This window comes from Bombina bombina, chromosome 4 (assembly GCF_027579735.1).
Source record: "Bombina bombina isolate aBomBom1 chromosome 4, aBomBom1.pri, whole genome shotgun sequence".
Classification (NCBI taxonomy): Eukaryota; Metazoa; Chordata; class Amphibia; order Anura; family Bombinatoridae; genus Bombina; species Bombina bombina.
The window spans coordinates 689,459,052-689,473,530 of NC_069502.1; the positions used below are offsets into that span (position 1 = coordinate 689,459,052).

The 14,479-nt window shown below is 36.4% G+C and overlaps 1 protein-coding gene across 2 annotated transcripts in view; it reads right to left on the bottom strand.

Moving 5' to 3' along the window:
- CDK19 (cyclin dependent kinase 19) overlaps positions 1–14,479 on the bottom strand; it is a 437,090-nt gene that overhangs the window by 117,800 nt on the left and 304,811 nt on the right. The gene's annotated exons all lie outside the window — the stretch shown is intronic.

Genomic DNA, 14,479 nt, shown 5'->3' on the forward strand with positions numbered 1-14,479 from the left:
AACACTGTTCCAGGAGATGATGTGCTAGCATAATCGATCCATTATATCTGGCTTGAAGTTCAATCTTTGATCGCAAGTTGTTACATAAGATCTATGATACAAGGTGAGTTCTTTATTAAGTTGCATTGGCACAGGCTTATTGTATTATAGTAAATATAGAGTAATATTCAGATGCAGCCAATTGTCCCTAGTAATTGATGGCCCCATAATCTAGTAAGTGAGGATATCAAGATAGATTATTTTGTCATGGGCTTGTTGCATATGCATCTACTTATGAGGATAATGGTAATAAAGTATCTGAGTTACTCAGAAGGTTTGTCTACCGTGAGTTAATGTCTAAACAATTTTTAACATATGACTTATAACACGTCTTTTTAGTTTAATATCTTTTATCCTTATGATATTTTCTGCTACGGTGGGCAATTTTTGACTTTATGAGATTTTGTTCCAATTAATATGCTCTTGGTAACTTGGTTTTCCCTGAATGACATAGGTTACTATATACATTTCTTTAAGCAGGTCCATATAAGGTATAGATAACAAATTTTATTGATAGTAGTGCCGCATTTGATTACACACTTAGACATACCCCTGTGGCACACAATTATTATTATTATCATTATTCCTCAGAGGAAGCGGTCTGAGTAACCGGGAAACGCGTAGTGTAACATTGTTTTTAATAAATTTCTATTTTTAACTAACCAGTACAAGTAGCACGGCAATTTTTAGCAATTTTGCACATCCAACATTGGTAGCCATACTTGCACTCATCTGAATATTGAGCTGCAGGGAGATCCTAGTGTGCTGCATTGGAGTCCGTTTTTGAGCTGAACAAGTGAACCAAGGGGATATCGATGCTATCAGTGAGCTGGACAGCTGACAAGTGTCCAGGAGGCTTTTGTGGCACTTCTCAAGTGCCCTACATCTTGTGAGTATATTACATTTGTTGCGCTACATCAAATGATCACACTGATACACACTATTGTGGCACTTTTGTGTTTTTTGTCTTGAACAGCACAATATAGAAGCAATTCTGATACATTTCAGCTAGCTGGACGGCTGCTAACAGTTCAGAAGGCATTTGTGGCACTTCTCAAGTGCTGGAAATTTTGTAAGTAGTTTTTATTTGGGGGCAAGGCCTACTGAATTCAAAACGATACACACCATTTGGCGCCTCTTCTCTCTCTTCTCTTTTTAATTTTTTTTATGTATTTGACATGGGCTTTTGTTTAAACTATGATTCTTTGTCCTTACATTTTGTGTTGGCACTGTGTTACCATGGCAACTATTTTTGGCACATTTTCTGAGGCTGGGGGTGGGGCTTTTTGTCTATTTAAGTTTGTTTGTTTGTGTCACTCTTGTTTGGTCTGAGGAAGGGGTTATGCATCCCGAAACGTTGCCGTAATGAATTTAATTATATTCACTTATTTGGAAAATCCAGTGAGTGCAGTCTCTTTTTTATATATCCTCCCATTCTAGCCATAATGCCACCAGATATGGCCCCTACGATAAAGCCCAAGTTAGGCATCAAAAAAATAAATGTACACATTAAACATTTTTTATGTCATGCACCAAATTTGGCCCCCCTGTGGGAGTGCCCTTAGGCAATCACCTAGTTTGCCTCTATTGTAGCACCGACCCTGAGTACAGTGTTCATATATTCCATTTTTAGCTTTATTTTCAAATAACTAGCTTTGTAAATGGTGATTATACAGTTATGTTCTGCTCTTAGATATTGTATTAAAGGTGCAACAATCCCCAATTTTTTATTTTATGATTCATACAGAACATACAATTTTAAACAATTTTCTAATTTACTTCTATTATCATATTTTCTTTGTTTTCGTGTTATCCTTTGATGAAGAGCAGGCATGTAAGCTCAGGAGTGTGCACATGTCTTCAGTACTATATGGAAGCAGTTTTGCAACAATGTTATACATCAGGAAGAGCACTAGATGGCAGCACTATTCCCTGTCATGTAGTGTTTCAGACATGTGCACAATACCTACCTCTTCAACAAAGAATAACATGAGAACAAAGAACATTTGATAATAGAAGTACATTGGAAACTTTTTTAAAATTGTATTCTCTATCTGCATAATTAAAGAAAATGTTTGGGTTTCATGTCCCTTTAATGACATTTGACAATATCCTGATGGGAACTGTTTTATAAATGCATTCCCATGGGAATAATTCCCTAATGACCTATTGCCTTCCTTAGCCCATTCTTCATTGTTCTGCCTAACAAACAATTGACTGCATTCTGATACCATAATACAACAAGACCAAAATAAACTTTATTATAATCTTACACATCCAATGGGAAAATGTCCTTTTCTGCAAAAATACTATATAAGTATCCTCATTTTAGTGAAATCAGTAGTCCCAGACATGATTTTCAAGGACAACAAAATATGTTTTTTCTTAGTGTGTATAAAAACAATTCTTATTATGACTGTTTTAAATGGAATAAACTACAGTTGGGCACCTTTGTAAGGGCTTGTTAAGTCTATGTGCTACATTAGAAGATAGATAGATAGATAGATGGATGATAAATGGATAGATAGATATATAGATAGATAGAAAAATAGACAGATACAGATAGATAGATAGATAGATAGATATATAAATATAATAGATAGATAGTGTATCACAGAATAACATGATAAAAAGTTACAACAGTATGCAAATAATAAAAACCAAAAAGGAAATAAATATATATATATATATATATATATATATATATATATATATATATACACATACATACACACACACACAGTATATATTAATGCCTAGGAAACTTCCCTAAATAAATCTGCAAAAACAGTTTCTTTGGGATCCCAGTTCTTTTTATTAGGCCTCATCCTCAATTTCATAAACAAAGCCTCCTTGTTACGAGAGTATGTGATACCATGAATATGTTGAATTAAAGGTGTGACTCTTCTGCAGATGTCTGGTTATATCATGAGATTGTTTATTCAAATGTATAAGTGGCAAATAAATGTAATTTTAACCCCAAACTTAACTTAAGAGTTAGTTTTCATTTTTTTAATGTAGTTTTTTTTTTTTTTTTAAACTGCACTTAGCAGTTTATGGGGTCTAAAAGTTGGCGGCTGTGCAGAGGCATAACTTGAAACCACATGGCTCAGGTGCAAGAATCTAAGAAGTGCCCCCCCTCCCAAAAAAAAAGTGAATTTGGTACATATCTTTTTTTTTTTTTTTAACATTTAGCACAGAAAAAAACTGTGAATCAGATTACATGTCTGCAAAAGGAGGTACCCTGTGCCCATAGTCTATGAGATGGTCTGACCCACTATTACTGTATATAGTGACGCTGTTTAACCCACCAGTACTGTATATAGTGAGTTAGTGACACAGTTTGTTATCTGCCTGTGAGATGGCTGGCTTGACCCTACCCGCCCCGGTACTTTATAAAGTGACCACAGTAGTCTGTGACATGGTCCAGCCCCCCTGTACTGTATATAGTGGTACTGTATAGTGACACTGTTTACCCCCCGCCCCCATGCTGTTGTAACAAGATCTGTAATTTGCTGGTTCCACAAACACACACACACACACATACATGCATAAATACACACACAGTCACATACATACACACACACACACACATGCATAAATACACACACAGTCACACACACATAAACACCAATGGGTAAAACAGAAACACTAACCCCTGTAGTCAGCGACACTAGAGAAGCATCATGTCACACTCACATGATATCAGTGCAGGTCAACGTTTTTTATTTAAAAAAAAAATATATTGTGTAAATAACATAAAAGCATGGATCCATCCTGTCTTGTATCAACGGTTCAGGCTGGTGGTAGTGGTGTAATGGTGTGCGGGATATTTTCTTGGCACTCTTTGGGCCCCTTAGTACCAATTGAGCATCATTTAAATGCTATGGCCTACCTGAGTATTGTTGCTGACCATGTCCATCCCTTTACGACTACAGTGTACCTATCTTCTGATGGCTACTTCCAGCAGGATAATGCATCATGTCACAAAGCTCAAATCATCTCAAACTGGTTTCATTAACATGACAATGAGTTCACAGTCACCAGATCTTAATCCAATAGAGCACCTTTGGGATGTGGTGGAATCGGAGATTCGTATCATGGATGTGCAGCCGAAAAATTTGCAGCAACTGCCTGATGCTATCATGTCAATATGGACCAAAATCTCTGAGGAATGTTTCCAACACCTTGTTGAATCTATGCCATGAAAAATTAAGGCAGTTCTGAAGGCAAAAGCGGTCCATCCCAGTACTAGCAAGGTGTACCTAATAAAGTGGCCGTGGAGTGTATATAAACAGTCCGATGGACTGCAAACCTGGCGAACCCATGCAAGCAGTTTCTCCTCTGTCTGCCAATGTATTGAACATCAGGGCCCAGATGAGCACGAGTCACCTTTATCTGTCTTTAGTCACTTTGTGATCACTGTTTACCTGGTGACCAACACTCATATCAGCCAGGTACAAAAGTACAAGCTGCAGTGTGATCTTAACACTATATAAAGTTAATATTAATGTACATCTGCTCACTCTTTATTTTTTTAGACTAAAGTACTGAATTAATATGTATACATTTGCATAACTTTGAATATGCAAATAAAAAGTCCCAGAGATGCTTTGCATTAATAAAGTTTTATTTAACAGAGTCTTAGGTCTATTTGACCAAATATGAGAATTTGGAACCTGAGTATCCTCAATATATTTTTAAGGGCATATAAAATATCAAGATGGATAAAAAAAAATTGTGGGGAACTGCAAAGTAAATAAAGGGAGATAAATACCTAGTTCCAGCTTTACTTGTATTTTAGTTCCTAAAACTCCATTCCAGTGTGACTAAGCATTGCAGCCTTTTGTTACACTTGGAAGGCATTGTCTGCTGGTCTGCAGTTGTGTTTTAACATTGTTAACTGTTGCAAAGTTGTTCCAATTTGCAGAGAAGTGGAGGACATGGCTACTATGGAAATAGGGAACTTGAGGCTGCATAACTGCATAACATAGTAGCTATGTCCATTTGGCTTAAGGGGTTAAAGTCCAGAAGCCCCTTTTTAAAATAAAGCCCCTATATAAGATTTTTTTTTTTTGTAAAATTATTTTTTATTGAGGAAGTAATGACAGCCATACAAGAAAAACATATGTATGGTAATATACATAAACAGATACACTTGGGCTCAAATATCACATATCATGACAAGTCTTGTGTAATACATTCAGTGTTGAATCCGGGAGATAAGTATATCAAACCTTGCAATGCAACCTTAGTAGTAAGAGTATGGAGGTTATGTCAAACACCTTTTTGACAGGTGGCACGCCCATTTCTCCTCCCCTAATCCCGCCCCTTTCCACTCCCACTTTCACGCCCTTTTTTTAATATCAATTTGATATAAAATTGATATAAAAAGGTGATTTTTATATAAATTTTATATAAAATTGATATAAAATTGATATAAAATTGATATAAAAAAGGTGATTTTGATATAATTTTTATATTAAATTGATATTAAAAAAGTGTTTTTAATACAAATTTGATATCCAAGGAGGTTTTAAAAAGGGAGATAAAAGTATAATTTTGATAATGTTTTATTAACATTTGTTATAAGATTTCTGTGAATCAAATAATTTAATTCAGTATTACATATCTTCTCTGTCTTCATGCCACTATCAACAGTCTGCTTATATCTCGCAATGTTGTCATTGATTAAAATAAATAAACAGGCATCTTTACACATGACGAGTCCCTGCTAAGCATAACACGTCACATTAAACTTTTACCTACATTTCTGTAGCAAGGGGTTGCTATGAAAAGGATATAAAATGTAAAATGTTTGAACAGACTGCTTATATCTCACAATGTTAAGTCATTGATTAAAATAAATAAACAGGCATCTTTACACATGACGAGTCCCTGCAAAGTATAGCACGTCGCATTAAACTGATCCATACATTTGCCGTAGCAAGATAATGTCATTAAAATATGTTATAAAATCTAGTTGATTAAAATGGTATTTGCAACACAGCCAAAAAAAACAAATTCATACTGGTTTACACAAGGTCAATTATTGATTACAAAATAAACACGGGGTTAGGTCCTTGCTAATAACGCGTGTCAAAACGGTCTAATCTGTTTTTTATAAAAACTTAAACTTCTACCTACATTTATGTAACATGGTAATTTCATAAAATGTTATAAATGTACTATTACTGATATTGTTTTTAATATCAAATTCATATCAGAATCTTCATACAACTTATACATGTTACACATTAACTTTTTGTGGGTGCGAAACTTAAAATTTGGCCTTCTGGCTGTGTTATATAACGGCTCATACAGTTTCAAAGTACAAGTGACTCAAAGTATAATGGAGCAGTTTCATCACGATGTTGCTTATCAACAACAGTATCCAACGGTAAGCTATGTTATTTTTTTATTTATAAATATAAAAATGTTAAAAAAAAACAAAAAAACGGCTCTTTTATTGAAATATGTATATTAATTATGATTTAACAGTGAAATATTTACTAACTTTATTAGGATAACAATATGCAGCAGAGTTTTGAAGAATCTAAACTAATTATATTTAAAACAAATGTTTCTAAATATTTTCTAGCCTTAGTTTAAAAAAAAAAAACTTCTAATTTTTGATTTTAGGCTAACAACATGCAACAGAAGCAAATTCTCAATTATCTTTTTAAATTAACTTTATACCCACACAACAAAAATAAACATTTATACATCACAAATACAAATAAGCATAATGCAAACATCTTAATAAAATGATTAACTCACCATATTATTTTATTTTGAACTCACATATCTGTACACAGCTGATGAAGCAATTTAAAACAAATACAGATACACAAATACAATATTTTTTTAAAACATTGCATTTATTACTTCTGACCACATTTCTGTAACAACAACATAATTTCATCTATACATATTGCTGTGTTAAGTAAAACGGTGGGGGTGGGTGAGGGTGGTTGTGGGCGTGAAACTTAAAAATCGATGTCCCTTATCTTTTGGTGTGAGTATATAAGTTATGCTATTCATTCTAAACTGTCTTTTATAATAATTCATTCTAAACTTTTAAACTAAGTAATGTTATCTTAGCTTAATAAAAAAATAAATACATCTCTTATAGAAATATTTTTTCTATCTTATTTTAAAATCTTGTACTATTAACAAATAACATTCAGTATCTGAAGATGCTGGTGTGACTGTTATTTGCTATAACAATGAGTGAATTTATTCTGCAAGGGTAGTGTAGGTAGTGTAGGGCAAGATCCACTTATTTCTTTTCTCTCTCTCTCTCTCTCTCTCTCTCTCTTTTTGTGTGTATATATTTTGCTTTTTACCTCCATGCACTTTCCCTGGATATTGTTTTGGGACCATGTGCCTTAATAACTGTCTAACTCACACACATTCATTTGTGAAGGGGAGTGCTATCCTAGTTGCATAATATTTCCTAACATCAGCTTCCAGGGATTGCGAGAAGCCATATTTAAAGTAGTGAAGCTTTTGGTATAGTGAAGGCTTACCTATCAGCCCTAAAGAGCTCTAATTAAGGAGAGGATTGCCAATTTATTTCCAGAAAACACATGTTGGCTATCTACTCTGTCAAAACACGTCCACTCCCTTACTATTTCCCATTCCCCATTCATCAACCACATAAATGGTAGATTTAAACAGTATGGGCTGTTTTATGAAGCTGGGGATGCAGCTTTGGACCTTTGTGACCCTGCAACATCGAGTTAAGAAGCAAAAGTCTTAAGAAGCTGCACATGAACAAAGTTACCAGGCAACGAAAGCTGACCACCCATGCTAGCAACCAGTAAACTCTCTTAATTATAACTAGACTTCACCCCAGAAATAAGTGGATCTTGCCCTACACTACCCTTGCAGAATAAATTCACTCATTGTTATAGCAAATGACAGTCACACCAGCATCTTCAGATACTGAATGTTATTTGTTAATAGTACAAGATTTTAAAATAAGACAGAAAAAATATTTCTATAAGAGATGTATTTATTTTTTTATTAAGCTAAGATAACATTACTTAGTTTAAAAGTTTAGAATGAATTATTATAGAATAGCATAACTTATATATTCCCACCAAATGATAAGGGACATCGATTTTTAAGTTTCACGCCCACAACCACCCTCACCCACCCCCACCGTTTTACTTAACACAGCAATATGTATAGATGAAATTATGTTGTTGTTACAGAAATGTGGTCAGAGGTAATAAATGCAATGTTTAAAAAAAATATTGTATTTGTGTATCTGTATTTGTTTTAAATTGCTTCATCAGCTGTGTACAGATATGTGAGTTCAAAATAAAATAATATGGTGAGTTAATCATTTTATTAAGATGTTTGCATTATGCTTATTTGTATTTGTGATGTATAAATGTTTATTTTTGTTGTGTGGGTATAAAGTTAATTTAAAAAGATAATTGAGAATTTGCTTCTGTTGCATGTTGTTAGCCTAAAATAAAAAATTAGAAGTTTTTTTTTAAACTAAGGCTAGAAAATATTTAGAAACATTTTTTTAAAATATAAATAGTTTAGATTCTTCAAAACTCTGCTGCATATTGTTATCCTAATAAAGTTAGTAAATATTTCACTGTTAAATCATAATTAATATACATATTTCAATAAAAGAGCTGTTTTTTTTTTTTTAAACATTTTTATAAGTATAAATAAAAAAATAACATAGCTTACCGTTAGATACTGTTGTTGATAAGCAACATTGTGATGAAACTGCTCCATTATACTTTGAGTCACTTGTACTTTGAAACTGTATGAGCCGTTATATAACACAGCCAGAAGGCCAAATTTTAAGTTTCACACCCACAAACGTTAATGTGTAACATGTATAAGTTGTATGAAGATTCTGATATTAATTTGATATTAAAAACAATATCAGTAATAGTACATTTATAACATTTTATGAAATTACCATGTTACATATATGTAGGTAGACCGTTTTGACACGCGTTATTAGCAAGGACCTAACCCTGTGTTTATTTTGTAATCAATAATTGACCTTGTGTAAACCAGTATGAATTTGTTTTTTGGCTGTGTTGCAAATACCATTTTAATCAACTAGATTTTATAACATATTAATGACATTATCTTGCTACGGCAAATGTATGGATGAGTTTAATGCGACGTGCTATACTTTGCAGGGACTCGTCATGTGTAAAGATGCCTGTTTATTTATTTTAATCAATGACTTAACATTGTGATATATAAGCAGTCTGTTCAAACATTTTACATTTTATATCCTTTTCATAGCAACCCCTTACTACAGAAATGTAGGTAAAAGTTTAATGTGACGTGTTATGCTTAGCAGGGACTAGTCATGTGTAAAGATGCCTGTTTATTTATTTTAATCAATGACTTAACATTGCGAGATATAAGCAGACTGTTGATAGTGGCATGAAGACAGAGAAGATATGTAATACTGAATTAAATTATTTGATTCACAGAAATCTTATAACAAATGTTAATAAAACATTATATCAAAATTATACTTTTATCTCCCTTTTTAAAACCTCCTTGGATATTAAATTTGTATTAAAAACACTTTTTTAATATCAATTTAATATAAAAATTATATCAAAATCACCTTTTTTATATCAATTTTATATCAATTTTATATAAAATTTAAATCAAATCACCTTTTTATATCAAATTGATATTACAAAAGGGGCGTGAAAATGGGAGTGGAAAGGGGCGGGATTAGGGGAGAAGAAAGGGGCGTGTCACCTGTCAAAAAGGTGTTTGACATAACCTCCATTTTCTTACTACTAACCTTATTTTTACTTTTATAGTACATGTGGAAACTCTCTTCCAACAAGCAATACATGTCAGACCCGGGTTTGTGTCATTGAGTCTAAGTTAGATGAATAGATCTCTAGATTCCACATAAAATATAATAACTTACAAACAAGTTTAAGAACAAATAACAAAGATACTACAAGCCGTAGATCAACCTGCAATTCTGAGGACCTGGGGGGTCCCCGAAAGATCTTATAATCTTGACACTCTGTAGACCAGAATGATCCAATACATAATAGACAATACAATTAGTCATATCAGTTTATGTTTATGTACATAATATCATCTATGAGCGTGAAATCATAAGGTTATAATGGACTGAAAATAAAAAATAAAAAATTTGTTTTTGGGAATGAAGAAGTGAGAAACTAAGGAAAGGGAGGCATCTAAAGTGAATTGTTTGCTAAAGTCGGGGGAAAGCAATAGAATTCTTTGTATCAGAGTGCTCAGTCAAATGATTCCTGTGCCAAGTCACCCCCCCTCTCCCACTCCTCCCAAGTCATCCACACCAGCCCGTAAAGTCCCAATCTGTCTTCTGATTTCAACACATATTCTTCCATTTTACGGACGTACCCAATTTTCTCTAAAACCATTTGAAATGAAATCGGATTGGTTTCAAACCAATTTTTTGCTATAGCTAATTTAGTAGCTAGGAGTATAATAATGCATAATATCCTGTCCGATGTCTCAGTCTCCCAAGCCCTAAATGGAAAAGGGCAATGTCTGGCGTCAATCTCTGGACTAGGCCATGTTGGCTTAACACCTTAGCCACCCGAACCCATACTGTCTTTAACTTACTACAGCTTACCAAATATGAATGTAGGACCCCTTCTGCACACATCCCCTCGAGGACATAGCTGACTCCTGAGGAAACATTTTATGTAGTTTGACCGGGACCCTATGCCAGCGCAACAGTAGCTTGATGAAGAGCTTGTATAAAGTTACGCAATATATTGCAGCCTTCGTGGCTTGTATAGCTTTCTGCCACTCTATCTCAGTATGAGCTTACTCTATCTCTCTTTCCCACTCAAGGACATGATAAGTTTTCATGAACCCCTCAGAGTCTAAGAGGATACGGTAATGCAGTGTTAATGCTTTACAGAAGGGTTTGCCAGCGATCAATCGCCGTTCCCATTGTGTTAGGTCTCTTAAATTGGCCTTCGAGAAACCCCAGGCTTTGATCATGGATATCAATGGAAAGTATTCAAAATGATATTTCTTGAGGCTATCAGAATTAGAAAGATCCGAGGCGGAAGTCACCATTTTCCCCCCTGCAAAAAGATCTTGAATCTTGTCAAGTCCCCACGAGGCCCACCTATGCGGGAGGGACTCCGGGAGACAGAGCAACAACACCTTCATAGAGTGAGCAGGGGACGAATGTGGTGCAACTTTTGCCTGAGTTCCCTCCAGCCCTTAAGGCACAATTTCAGAATAGGATTATCTATTCCTGAAAGCACATCTGCATGCTGAGGGATCCAAATAAGATCCACAAGGAATAGACCCACCGGGAGAATTGCTTGATCGAGTTGCCTCCATCTCGGATGACATCCCCCAATCTGCTATATGAGACAGCATAGCTGCTTTATGATATTAAGATACATTAGGGGCAGCCAGACCTCTGTTCAGGACAGGTTTCTGCAGCTGTTGCATCGCAATCCTTGGGGGCTTGCCATGCTAGATAATCCTATTAAGTACAGACTGAAAGTGATTAAGCATGTATGCCGGAACCGGGAGTGGTATGCACCTAAAGAGATTTGGGCAATAGCATCATCTTTACATACTGTATTCTCCCTATCCAAAACACCTCAAATCTTGCTGGTGAGTTCCCCAAATTCCTTGAGAAGTGGGTCATAATTTGCTTGTATGACCTTTTTAGGGTCTGGCGAGAGGATCACTCGCAAGTACTTTAACTGATTTATGGACCATTTGAATGGGTAAGTCTCTTGTAGACTGGATAATTGAGTTGGGGGAAGGTTTAAAGCTAGGGCCTCTGTTTTCGTGTAATAAAGCTTGACAAATAGTATGAGATTGTCCGCAAACAGCCCGAGCTTCTGCAAAGTGTCAGGAATCAACAAGCCCTGAACCTCAGTGGACTTCCTAATCTTCATAAATAAAAAGAGAGAAGCGCTCAACCTGGAAACGAACAATAGCATAATAGCTTGTTCTATGGCTAGTTACCACCCAAGAAGCAGCCTCTTTTTGCTCAACATGTGCCTTTCACAGAGAAGAACTTTCCTGAAGCATATCAGTCGGATCCTAACTTCACAGTATAGTCCAGCCCCGAAATACCAGGCAATCCCTCTCTGAACGAAACAGCAAAACCGCAGACGTACGTTTCGGCCTATTGTGGGCCTCGTCAGTGAGGTGCAGCCATATCCCTCTAGGCACACTGAGCAACGGGTCCATGTCTGGATTCCTGCATCACACTTAGGGAGACTTCCCTAAATGTCATAATTTGCATAAATAAAAAGAGAGAAGCGCTCAACCTGGGAACGAACAATAGCATAATAGCTTGTTCTATGGCTAGTTACCACCCAAGAAGCAGCCTCTTTTTGCTTAACATGTGCCTTTCACAGAGAAGAACTTCCCTGAAGCATATCAGTCTGATCCTGACTTCAAAGTACAGTCCAGCCACGAAATACCAGGCAATCCTTCTCTGAACGAGAGATACAGCAAAACCCCAGACGTACGTATCGGCCTATTGTGGGCCTCGTCAGTGAGGTGAAGCCATATCCCTCTAGGCACACTGAGCAACGGGTCCACGTCTGGATTCCCATATCACACTTAGGGAGATTTCCCAAAATGTCATAATTTGCATAAATAAAAAGAGAGAAGCGCTCAACCTGGAAACGAACAATAGCATAATAGCTTGTTGTATGGCTAGTTACCACCCAAGAAGCAGCCTCTTTTTGCTCAACATGTGCCTTTCACAGAGAAAAACTTTCCTGAAGCATATCAGTCTGATCCTGACTTCACAGTACAGTCCAGCCCCACTCCACTGACGAGGCCCACAATAGGCCTGAACGTACGTCTGGTGTTTTGCTGTTTCTCTCATTCAGAGAGGGATTGCCTGGTATTTCGGTGCTGGACTGTACTGTGAATTCAGGATTAGACTGATATGCTTCAGGAAAAGTTCTTCTCTGTGAAAGGCACATGTTGAGCAAAAAGAGGCTGCTTATTGGGTGGTAACTAGCTATTATGCTATTGTTCGTTCCCAGGTTGAGCGCTTCTCTCTTTTTATTTATGACTTCCTAATCTTAGCTGACAGTGTCTCTATAACCAGCACAAAGAGAAAGGGGGATAGCGGGCAGCCCTGCCTAGTCCCGTTCATGATGTCAAACGGTTGTGAGCAGCATCCTCTGCCTCTGGCCAATGGGTTTGAGTATAGAGCCATGATGGCCTTGACCAAGTGAGTCGGGAACCCAAAAGACCTCAGGACCTCCTCCAAATACTCCAACCTCACCCTGTCAAATGCTTTCTTGGCATCAAGGGACAGGGTGACCAGTGGGAGCCCCAAGGATGTTGTCTCAGGAAATATATCCAGCAATCTGCCCGTATTGTCGAGCCCTGTCTGCCCCGGGTAAAGCCCACCTGATCTAAATGTACAAGAGAAGGAAGGACGCTATTTACTCTATTAGCCAATATCTTGAATAAATGTTTACGTCAATATTAATTAGGGATATCGGCCTATAGCTTTCAGATAAGCTTGGGTCCTTACCTTGTTTGGGAATGGTTACAATTTCGGCTTCTAAATATTCTTTAGGAAAATATCCAGTCTTGAAGGCCAGATTAAAGACTTTTTTTTAATGTGGGACTGAGTACGGCTGACAATTTTCTATAGAAGATAAAGGTTAAGTCATCTGGCCCTGGGGCTTTATGCAGCTTTAGATCTTTGATCGACTGGGTAACCTTCTCTATAGATTGTGGAAGACAGTGTATCTCCCATCTTGCTTGGGACCTTAGGTAGGTTTAACTCACGTAGAAAGTTCGTAATTTCCCCCTTGGGGGCTACCTGCCAATGTTTAGAAGAAGAAATCTGGTACAGATGGCTATAGTACAGTAGTCCGCGAACGCCTCACCAATATCTCTGGGATAATAGCATTGCCCTTTACCCTTTCGAGTGTAAGCAATTCTGCTCACTAAGGTCCTCTGGCCTAGTTTATTCGCCAAGAGGTGATCCGCCTTGTTGCCCTTGTGATGATATTTAATCTTCAAGTACTCAAGGTTCTTCTGCACCCTCTCAACTTCTAAGTGCTGAATATGTTTTTTGATGGTCTGTAATTCATCTAGATCAGAGGGGGTAGTTGTCTCTCTAAGGCGTTCCCTAACGGCTACATATTGACTATATAGTTGTGCTAAGGTTTGTCCTGTGTTCTTTCTATTTTGGGATTCTCTTTTAATGAAGATGCCTCTCATATAGGCCATAAGGGCCGGCCAAACAGTTTGAATTAAAACTTCCCCATCTACTTTAACCTTTAAAAAATATTCCACTTTCTTAGCCCATCCAGACATATAGATATCCTGCAATAGGTGTTCCTGCATGCGCCATCTCCCAGGCCCCTTACTAATAGTGATGTTGCAAACCTAAAATTTTCGGTTC